This window comes from Dermacentor andersoni, chromosome 3, assembly GCF_023375885.2.
Source record: "Dermacentor andersoni chromosome 3, qqDerAnde1_hic_scaffold, whole genome shotgun sequence".
In the NCBI taxonomy this organism is placed as follows: Eukaryota; Metazoa; Arthropoda; class Arachnida; order Ixodida; family Ixodidae; genus Dermacentor; species Dermacentor andersoni.
The window spans coordinates 195,280,231-195,292,334 of NC_092816.1; positions in this window are offsets into that span (position 1 = coordinate 195,280,231).

Sequence of the window (12,104 nt, forward strand, 5' to 3'; positions counted from 1 at the left end):
CAAAGCCCACACAATCGTTCTAAACGTGTACGGTCCCCTAAAAAACAAACATGGAGACTTTATAGCCTCCTAACCCTCGCTAAAAATATTACGGGCACCTCAGACAAACTAGGGGCTGTCGGATATTTGAACGCTTCCCACACCACGTGGCGCCATTATAGGGAGTCGCCTAAAGGAGACAACTTCAAGAACTTGGAGGAAAAGCTAAGATTACAACCAGTTAGCCTACCGACAGCAACCACGCGCTTAGGCAACGGTATAAGTAGAGACACATTTCCAGATCTCACCTTCACTTGCAACTATAAAAGAGCAACTTGCACCAACCTAGAACTTGTGAAGCTATCAATGTATCCTTAGTGTATCCATATCTCCCAAGCACCGTGGGGCCATAGGTGACACCATCCTAACGGACTGAGTGGCCTTCTCCTACCCCCTGCCTGACCACATTTCGAGCAATGTCCAGGGATGGACTCAACACATGAAAGAGGCCCTCGAGCAAAATTCAAAGAAAGAACTAGCGCGCTCGACGAAACACGAGCAGTAGACCACCACTTACTCCATTTGTGGGATAGCAGCAAAGGCTTGCTCAGACGGTGGAAAAAATTACGCCTCAAACGCACCTTGTTACGCACGTTAGCTGTCCTCTCCGAGGAAGCCCATGCCTATGCAGCTCAGCTAGTTATCGAAGGATGGGTAGAATTCTGTAGCTCTTCACAGGACACTTTAGGCACACCACAAACGTGAACCGTTCTGCGTAACATGCTGGAACGCGACAAATCCAAAACGGCTATGAGTAGAACACTACAATGAATGGTGGACGAGTTCCCGGTTGAAGACCAAGGGCTGATCCAAGCCTTAGTCGCACGCTATATAAGAGACCAATCTCACCAGCTTGTAACAGTCAGTATTATGAGGCACCCAACCCAGAACTGGATGCTCCACTCACCGAAGTAGATGTTCTAGCAGCCGCACAAGCAGCAAAAAGAAACACGGCATCAGTGCCAGATAAACTTACAAAGGCAATGATTTTCATATTAGGACTACCGACTACTTAAAAAAAAAACAACTGCTGGCAATAAGGTCACTTACCTTTAGAGCGGAAGAAAGCAAATGTCATAACTATACCAAAACAAAAAAAACAGCAATCAAGGCCTTGCGTCCCATCTCGGTCACCTCTTTCATGGGCAAATTGTATGAAAGAGTCATGCAAAACAGCCTTAGAAATTACGTCTTACCTTTTCCCACCTACTATGCTAGGCTTCAATGCAGGACTGTCCACACAGGACGCATTTCTTCTTCCGAAAGATGTATTATGTAGCATACCTAGGGGTAGCGAACACCTAATTATTGCCCTCGACCTCAAAGGGGCTTTCGATAACACCTTACACGAGGCTATACTGAACGAAATTAATGTCATAGATTCGGTTAGCGAATATTTGCTTATGTAAAGTCCTTCCTTACTAACCGAACAGCATCAATAGGCATTGGACAGACCCGGTCAGATCCTAATACATGTCTAACAATGTAGCCCCTCAAGAAGGAATCACATCGTCACTTTTATCTAATATAGATATGCATATACTTGCTCATGCCCTAGAGGAAGTCCCACCATTAGTCCACATATTATATGCGGACCCTATATCCCATTGGGCTACATACGGCTCTCTAGCGCAGAAAGAGCAAACACTTCAGGAGGCGGCTGACATAGTCCAGTTTCACTAGGAACAACAGACTTAACTGCGCCCCGGAAAAATGAAATGTTATCGGTGTTCACAATGCTCGATATAAAACGAGTGGAAAAATAGATCTCAGCCTGGACGGCTACTCCATTGCTGAAATCACCCAAGCTCGAATTCTGGGCTTCTGAAAATAAAGCAATGACACTGCTGCACACACAATCAAATCTTTACGCAACACAACTAAACAAATCTCTAAGATGATACGCCGCATGACGTCTCACCATAAAGAAATGAAAGAGACACGCTACGGCTAGTCTAAGCTGTCATCCTTATCGAATATCGTACGGGCTTCCCCACCACCACCAGAGCTAGTGCGAAGAGTACCAAGTAGAAGCTATCATGCGCAGCGCGTATAAATCTAATTTAGGGCTGCCTATATTAACTCGGACTAAGAGGCTTCCCCGCACAAATCTAGAAACAGGAAAGAGGCCACAAACCTCAGAAAAATCCAGAACGATGTTTATCCGCACATCCGAAAACTTCACGCGCTCTACCCTACACAATATCAAGCTCGATGCCCGTGGTGTGGCGGTAGACCAACCCTTTCCCACATTTCGCGGATGTGTGAAGGACTGCGGCCACAGTTAACTATTCAACCCTACACAAACAAACAAGAATCATTAGCGGATCAGTGGGAGGTACAACTCGCCAGCTTAGACCTGGGGTTGCAGAGGACGCTCCTCCGGCAAGTCGAGTGGGCGGCGAAGGAGCCCTGGACTAAGGGAGCCACCCATCGCTCTTTGAATCCTGATCCCCCACTGCTTTTCTTAATGATGTTTACTACAAATACAAGCAGGAGAGGCATAGCAAGCCAGGCAGAACTTCAGCACAAATGACAAAAACGTGAGTCGTTGGAAGGGGCAACGTGAGACACTTCTGCGTGTGCGGCAACAAGGAGATGTCAGGGATAAGGAAGATAAGCGCGCCATAACAGGGAGGAGCTGTTCACCGAAATCGCGCCGCGTTTCGACGCGTGCTATGCCGCACTGTCTGCGCATACATGGGTGCGGACGCTCTATTGTACGAGTCCGCAAGGGTACGTGTGGTCTGGGCTATAGGGATGAGGCTGATGGTGGCAACAATGTATACTGAGGTCGACATGTTCATAATTAGTAAATGCTGTTATCAATTTGCTGACGCTGTCACTTTTTTGTGCGGCCCACATTTGCGTTAAGTTTACTTTTTCTAGTTTCGCACATTCGGTTGCCGGCTTAGAATCGGGGCTGGCCTAGAATATAGTGAATACGGTAGCAGTAAACCTTCGTTTGTTAAAATAGCAATAAAGAAGCATGGTATCACGGACGCACAGGCGCGTTTGGCTACCACTTGATGACTGCAAACATTCAGTGCCACAATACTGACATGATGAAGAGCGCCGGTATAGAAATCTAGCGCTTCACGCTGCTTTCCTCTTCCAACGTGTGTCCAAAACTTGTAATTACACAACTTACAAGACTTGGCGCTTGGAAAGACTTGGCGCTTGCCCAGCGTTCGCACTTGCCGCGGACAACCTCTAAGATACACCACATGGGCTGTATCAGCATTAGGCAGCACATGTTGCAATGCGCAGCCATGCCCAAACCAAAGGAGACAAAAATGGTCACCTGACCCCTAGCACTCGCTTGATCATGTTGCCATGTCATTCCATCTTTCTATACTTGCGAATTCGCTCAAATTTTGGTTGAAAGATTACTGCTTCCAACAGTTTGGCAAATAAACGTTTTTCCGTCAAAAGCAACAAATTTCAGGGAAATTGTTAAAACAGTTGCGATGTGCGAGCTTTTCTGCATTTTACATGTATTTGAATACAGAAATAGGAGCTCGTCCCAAGCTAAAGGTTCCTCTCATGACAGTACAGTTCAAGTAGCTTGTAAAGCGGCTCTGCTGTACACTACAACATCTGAAGCAGAACCACGTTTTATTTGTCAAAAGGCTGAAAATTGATATAAAGACAACACAAGGGCAAGTAATAAGGAACCACACCTTGTCCTTGGGATTGGTCAAGAGCAATTCCCTTCTGGAGTTGCTCACTAGCCTTGCGGTAGAGGAACATGGCCAGTTCCCTGAGATCTGCAAGCAGGAAGGCAGACTTCACTTTCATCTTGTTACTTGTGTAAATGCTACTCATAGTTCCATATACATGTTTCACAGATTCAGTTCAATCCATCATCAGCCACCATACTAGTTCCTTAGTCGCCACCATTCAGTGACAAGACAACAGCTGGCATAGTTCAGGTTGCATTAGAAAATGCTACGGCCACTGCCCCATTTGCTTATCAAATCTAATCACACTTGTGAAACAATGCAGGTTCAGTAAGTTCCATGTCGAAGTAGCTGCAAATCGTTTGAGGGCGACTGAAACTACAAGCTCAGTGAACTGCTGTGAATGTCAGTAAGCTAAATACTTGGGCCAATTGTAGTGTAGCGAAATTCGCAGTGCAGCATAGTTAGTCTAAGCACTGGGCACTGCAGAAATCCCTCAAGCACTCCATTCTTACAGCAAAGTGCCACGAATGTACTAATATATGCCGTCATTGAGGCAGAGTGGTGAGGAACCAAGACATGTTCTACAAAAGGAAGCTTCCACACCCACAGAGTACAATGGAAGTACAAGTCATGTTCATAAAATCTGACCAAGCTGATGGAAGTACATGTGCAGCACCGTTCATTACATTCAGTTTCGGACATATCGCTGTGTTATTCTGACACACAAACGCGTCCACGGCGTGTTTAGCAAGCTTCTCTTGCAGATCAATACTATTCCATTGTAAGTTCTTTCTTAAAAGCGTAAATTGGCCATATTTCGCAAGTGCCACTCTAGTTTTCAGAAGCTTTATCGGGCGCCAAGAGTATGCGCATAAAACAAAAGTACGCCGTCGCGAGCACTGCGGCACAACGGCGGTGACAGGACGCGACACGAGAGGGCGAGCCTGCGACCATTACGCGTGGTGACTGGGACCGGACGGACGACTGCGAGAGCGCGGTGACTACGACAGATAGATGAGTTCTTTCCATCGATCTTTTGAGAACCTACATTTAGGCTAGTTTTTAGAGCTACGCTAGTCAGGTTGAGTGCTCGCGAAAGCTCATGTCAGTGACCTAAGGCCGGGTCTTTTACGGCCGGCAGCTATAGATTTGCAGGGCTCATTTGTGAGTTAATTAGTTTAGGAAAGCAGTTAGGATTTCTTTTCTAGGTGATCGGCTTTTCGCGGTAGGCAGAATTTTATTTCAGTATGTGGTTGCAAGTGCTTTTTTTCTAGCTTTTGGTGGTAGCGATAATAGAGTGCTACTAAGATGGTCAAGCAACTGAAGGTTAATTGCAAGGAGTGTGAGGCGTCGTCGAATTGGAAGGAAACTCGGTTCGAATCTGTACAGGAGGCCGAACGCGCTGATATTATGTGCGAGTGCTGCGTATTAAGTGCACACCTGGACAGGGCTGACGAAGCGAACACCAGCCTAGCATTACGTATGGATGCCGTAGAAAAGGAGCTACAGATAGAGAGGGCAGAGAAGCGCAAACTCCAAGAGCAGCTTAGTGAATTTTCGAATTGGCAGACTTTCCAGCGCCAGCCACGTGGATGGGGCCTGCACTAGCAAGTACAGCGATAGGAAAGAAGGTCAGGCAGGTGCAGACGGGAATAGCTACGCACACGTGGCAACTAGGAAGTCAGGAGGCGATAGAGGGGAGGGGCACAAGCTAAACCCAAGGAATGAGGTAACAGTCAACGATAAGAGGCAGCATAATCCTGAAGTTAGGATGGAGGAAGGGAATACCCTATGGCTTATCGGTGGTGATTGAAATATGAGCAGGTGCAAAATAATTATAATGGAGCGTGTAAGAGGTCACAAGCGGGTAGCAGTCGGGGCGTCCCCAGGCAGGACAATGAACGCAGTACAGAGTGACAAATAGCGAACTTTCTAGGAATGTTGCAGAGCGGAATTTGGTAGTGGTAGCGGCGGGGCTAAATAATGCCGCTAATGGTGAAGCCGCAAAAGTACTGGAAAGAATAGCGCATTGACTTGAGGATTTAAGGGCGACAGTACAGCAAGTCCAGATCGCGGTATACGAGTGTTGGGGGTGCAATGACGGAACGGAGAAAAAACCAAGGACGTTTTGGCTATTAATCGGGAGATAAGAAAGCTAAGCCATGAGAAAGGCTATCGAGTGGCAGACATAAACAGAGAAGCGCATAGAGCAGGCATTGGTGGACGCTTTACACGAGCTGGAATCCACTGTAATGGAAGGCCAGCAGCCGAGATCGGCTGGCGCCCGGCGGGCGGGGCAGTAGCTTCTTTAGGTTGTCCACTGCCGCTCACGGCGCAGGGATAGGTAGAAACTATCTAGAATGTGCAACAATAGAGGCTGACGCCAATGAAATGGCCTCTAGGGGGTCCAGGAAGAAAATTACAAAAAAGAAATTTAACACCAGGATCAGGTACCTCAGCAAGCAAGGCGATAGAAAAAGAGCGAAGTGGTTAGAAATAGAACAGCAGTTACAGGACGAAGAAGTAGGTGTATACGCGCTATGCGAAACACATCTCAGGGATCTAGAAGACTCACGGTTTATTGAGGGCTACGTCTGGGAAGGGAGCGACAGAACGACATTGGCGAGGATGGGAGGAGGAGGTATGGTGATACATCAAGGAACAAATTGACAAAGAATAAAGTCAATTTGCGAAGAACATGTCTGGGTATCACGTACAATTGCTGGTAAAGACATTTCTAAGAGTAGTTTATTAAGGGACAGGGGGCAAATGCAGGCAAGAGAACAAGAATCTAGTTAAGTGTCTCAATGACGATACAAAGCAGTTTGGAGAAGGTGCCAATAGTATTCTGCAGGGTGACATGAATGGCCACATCGAGTATCTGGATGTATACACAGCCTGTAACGGGAAGTTGATGCTAGTCTTCTGTGAGCGACACAACCTAGTTATGGTAAATAGAGAATCTAAGTGTGAGGGACAAATCATGTGGGAATCCAGCAACAGCTAAATGGCCATTCACTACTGCTTAATGTCGCATGGAATGTATAGCAAGCTCGTAATGACGGAAATAGATGAAGAGGGGAAGTACAGCATCGGAAGTGATCATAAGCGTATTAGTCTACATCTGGGAACCCTGCTTAAAGAGACGTGCAAAGAATTCGGAAAGAGTAGGCAAAAATAAATGACGAACAAATGGCGCAACTAGCGGCTGGCATCGAGGAAGCAATAGAGAAACATCCCTTGGAGAAGTGGGATTATAATAATTTGATAATTTAGAACTACTCATCAGTACAAACACAAAATACATAAAAGGACTAAACCGCTGGAGAGGAAAGAGGAAGCCACGAAGTTGGTGGAATAAGGAAATTAGGTTGGCCATTGAACAACGACGGTTGACACCACGGGATCAGGGAGAGCAGTTATCTGAAGAGGACATAGGCCAAAAAATGGGAATTTTAACGACAAAAGAAACAAGTGCAAGTCCTCGTCCAGGCTAAAATAAAACAGTCCTGTGATCGCTGGCTGGCTTAGGCTCGCGATGCAACTAAATGGGGGCCAAGAAAATTCTGGAACAATATAAGCTGGCTGGGTAAATCGAATCACAGAAAGCAGGAACAGATTCACGATGCCGAGGGAAAATGTTTAGAGGGAGATGACGTTGTGAAATACATTGGTTCAGTTATAGCTGAGTCACTTAGGAAAGACGATAGGGTAATCGCCCCAAATGAGGTAGCAACACAGGAGAGCACAATAGAAAACCATCTTAGAACTTATCAATCTTAACTGGAACAAGGTGGAAGCAAATGTTCCAAAATGCACGTCCGCAGGGATAGACGAAACTCAATTCAAGTCACTTAATGAACTTGGCCCAAGAAGGAAACGCAGATAAAAGCACAGGGGGAAGTCATGAGAAATAAGTAAATTCTGCATAGCTGGAACAGAGTAAAATAAATTTGATTTATAAAGGGAAAGGCGATAAGACGAACATAAAATCTTTCGGACCAATTACGGTAACATCAGCTATATATTGGCTGGCGAAGCAGGCGGTGAAATTAAAAATGCACTCACTGGTAGAAAGTAATAGAATACTCGGAGACCTTCACAACGGGTTCAGAAGTGGTAGGCGCTTAGATGATAGCCTGTTTGTGCTTACCCAGTGCATAGAAATAAGCTAAGGCGGAAAATACGCCTCTGTATTTAGCCTTCCTGGACATAAGCGGTGCATACGACAACGTTAACAGGGAAATCCTGTGGAACACATTATAAGATGAAGGTATCGGTCCTGAGGTAATTCATTTCCTACAGGAAATATATCGAGAAAATAATGTTAAAATCACAGGGGAAGGAATTAAGAGTACGACAACTGTCAAGGTACACAAACGAATAAGACAAGGTTGTCCTCTGTCACCGCGGCGGTTAATGCTTTATATGATAAGTATGGAAAGAAGGCTACAAGGAAGCAATCTAAGGTATAATCTGTCACACTGATTAGATGGAAATGTTGAGCAACGACTACCGGGATTATTGTATGCGGACGATATTGCACTATTAGCAGATAGCCAGGAAGATTTGCAAACTCTGGTGAATTCTTGTGGATACGAAGGAGACAGTCTAGGTTTCAGTTTTAACGCAGCTAAGTTCGGTGGGATGTTTTTCAACAATACAACTGATAAGACGCTTACAATACAAGGCCATGAAATACCCCGAGTGGCCGAATACAAATATCTCGGGGTATGGCTAAACAAAGGGCAGTTGCACACGGGAAAGCACGAAAACTCGCTCATAGCAAAAGGGCGAAGAGATGCGGGATAATGAAACATAGGGCATGTCGGGGTACAACAGCCCATTGGTGACACATAAAGTGACATGACCACAGCCTTGTAACCTACACCATTTGAAGGTTCTTTTGACTTTCCTTGACCTGGTCACTTGAAATTTTACTGCGGCTAATAGCTTACTGCATCTTTCCTGGTGCCGACGTTCATGGCTTTTAGTTCATTGCTTCGCTTTATTTCTTCAAATCCTTTTAATAGGAGAATAGGAGGACACGCAACTTAGAAGCACTAGCGGCGGCTGCTGCATCCGTATTTTTCACTTCAACGTTGTTTTAAATTTACACTGTAAACAGCATGCACACACGCTATATATTTAAATATACACGCAGGACAAAGTTCAAGATATTTTTATTCACATTGAGCTAATTAAATATTTCTAAAGGTATGAATAGCCTGTGCCGAGAGAATGGATTTATTGCTGTATTTTCATCACGCTTCCAATTGCTTTTCGTGCGTCTTTTTTTACCATGGGAAAACCCAAAGATATCAGTGACCCGTGCAGCAGTGTGCGAAACGCACGTGAGTGTGGCGTGTCAGTATTCCTTTTCTTTCCAGTAAGCAATGCTGATGACTCAAGAAAAAAAAACGTGTTAACAATTTACAACATTTATTATGGATGGAAACATCGTGAGTGGCATGCAAAGGTCATAAATATATACAGGGTGTTCCAATTAGCAATCACGCACCAAGATTTTAAAAGAAGAGGCAGGCGTTACTTGAAGAAAACGTAGTGCATATTGCTTACAGTAAAGTGGAGCACCTGAAGTAATAGTTCTGCGGAAACCAGCAAGGTGGAGGGACGTAATTATTAAAGGGGAAATGAGACACTCACCCGCTCGCAGCAATTGCTACAAAGGAAACCCCGACGGGTTCCTCGAAGGAAAAGCGTCGCAGTTGCGAAATTCCTTTGCAGGTTGCTTTCGATTTCCTTTGTAGCAATTGCTACGAACGGGTGGATGTCCGCGTTCCCCTTTATTAGTGGAGTAGCTGCCAGTAATTTCGTTACCAAAATTTATTAGTTAATTGTAATGAATTACCTAACTCGAGACGTACTATCCTAATTACCAAAGTGCTAATGTGGCATTTGAAGACAGAGCCAAGGGACATATAACTGCCGTATTTCAGCGACGTACTAATTAGGTACTAGCTTTTTTTCCGACGGACAAATAAACCCTGCGAAATAGGGAAAACACGACGCGACTGCGCTCCCACCCGGATCATAAAGCAGCGCCCTCAAACGAGCTCCCCCTTAGTTATCCAGAACTAAATAAAGCAAATAAAGAAAAACATCGTGATCGAGCTGGTGCCTTATCTACCGCGTCCCGGCCGAAGTAACATGTCGCGTTTGGTATCACTTGTAAACAAGTTGCGATAGCTGTTGTCTTAGCGTAGACAACCTGCACGGATGTTTTTTTCTCAATATATCGCACCACAAAACGCAATTGACAAAACCAGTGCGAAGATATAAAGGTGCGTTTCTTTTTCGTCCCAGTCGCCATGTGCTTCTATAATCAGCAGAAGGTAAACATGATCCTTGATTTGGGATCTGCAAATGGCAACAAGAGGAAGGCCGCAAACATATACGAGTTATGGAAGTGTAGCGGTAGACGAAACGCATAGGCTATAATCATACATCATGAAAACCAGAAAGAAACCGGCAGCTCCAAGGAACAGCGGCGGAAGACTCCATCTTTCCTCAACGCCTACGCACGGATGTTGTATCATTATGGCCTCAAACCCACATGCTAGCGTGTTGGACGTGGCCGCCCAGGTGCCTATTTCCATGGCATCAGTTTGGATGATTCTAACTGACGGCCTTTCACCTGTATTACCTAGCCAGTACCAATACTTAAAAGATAGGGACCTGTAGAATCGGCTAGATTTCTCCACTTGGGTCCCCCAAAACCCGATGAGTCACCGGACTTTTTGAGCGCTGTCTGAAGTTGCGTGTACCAGCATGCGCCTGCGCTGGTTTTTAGCAGTCAGGTGTTTTAGTTTCAAGGTATTTTTTTTTTCGTCACATGGAGCACCCAGATACTTTCATGCTGCTTAGGAATACTATACGTGGGGTATACCGGTAGAGGCAGAGACGGCATCAAACGTCCGGAACGCAATATAGAAAGATTCACTCATTGAGCTAACGGTTCGCTTTGGAACGCGTGCACAAATTCATGAAGTGAAGCATATGTAGCAGTAAGCGAAGCCTTGCCAACTGTCGTATCAGACAGAAATTGCATACATGAACGGAAGCAGCGTGACAACAACAGAAGATTTCTGCTGTCGCCTTCAGTCAGGGTGTCCGCGTTTCTGTACGTGACTTATCGGTTGCAAGCTAGTGGTTCAATTCTTTTTCATGAAGAAACGCGTAATAACGGAGTGCACAGTAATTGGATACCTAATCGGTCTCATCATTGTGACTGCAAACATTTCAGAAAGAGTCATTGCACAACCTTGACTTGCACTCAGTGGAGTCTACCATAGCTTTACATAAAATTAAATAAATTTGATGCATTTATGAACAGTTGATCATAATTCCTCACTTAAGGAGCTATGATGAAATTCTCTTACGGGGAATTCGTTTTTTTTGTCATGTGGCTCAAACCAACAGGAGACCTTCAGGGTGTGCAAAGAACGCAAAAGGCGCACAGTTTTCGGGTATACGTCAAACTGTATGGCGACGCTGTATACCGGTATAAGACGCTTAATTTTTGTGTTGTAAAGCGCACACAAGCGAACCATCAACTAAGCCGTTAGAGTACACAGCTTAGCAATTGCCGTAAGGCTATATAGAAATAGAGTTGCCTGAAGGGGAGAGGGCGGAAGGAGGGTGGGTGCGGCAACGACCAAAGGTGTGTTAGCGGTGATGGTATCGAATTGAGAATAAAGGATGATGACGATATTTGATGTTTTATGGCGCAAAGGCCAAGTATGGCCAAAGAGCGCCAGGTCAGTGTTAATGAGTTTGCAGTGAAATCGTGAGTACTATGAAGTTGGTGTAACGTGGCTGTAGAGGGGCCCTAAATATGGTCGCGCTAAAGGGCGTAAAATCTGTATAAGATTCTTATTATTATTATTAGATTATTATAAAAGCGGTTCCTTACCGAGAAACATAGCCGGGTGTAGAGGTATGCAATAACGATATGCAAGAGGAAAATGCTTCTTTCTTTCAGGTTCGGCATTGCGACACTCCAAGAGAACGTGGAGGACGCTCAGCCTCTCACCACATCGACCACAGGTTGGCGGTTCATTTCCAGTAAGCAGAAAATTGTGGGTACCAAATGTGTGCCCTATTCTGAGGCGCCAGAATAAGACATCTGTTCGCCGAGGTTTTGATGAAGAGGGCCAAAAACCTAACTGTGGCTTTATAACGTGCAGTTTATTATTCGTTTCTGCGTTCCACATGCGCTGCCAGCGTTGTCGCAGTTTCCTTCTTAACATAGGCCTCAGATCTGTGACAGGGAATGCAGCCGTTGGAAAAGTGGTTAGTGATGTGAGTGATGTGGCCATTTTGTCAGCTAACACATTACCCTCGATGCCCCTATGG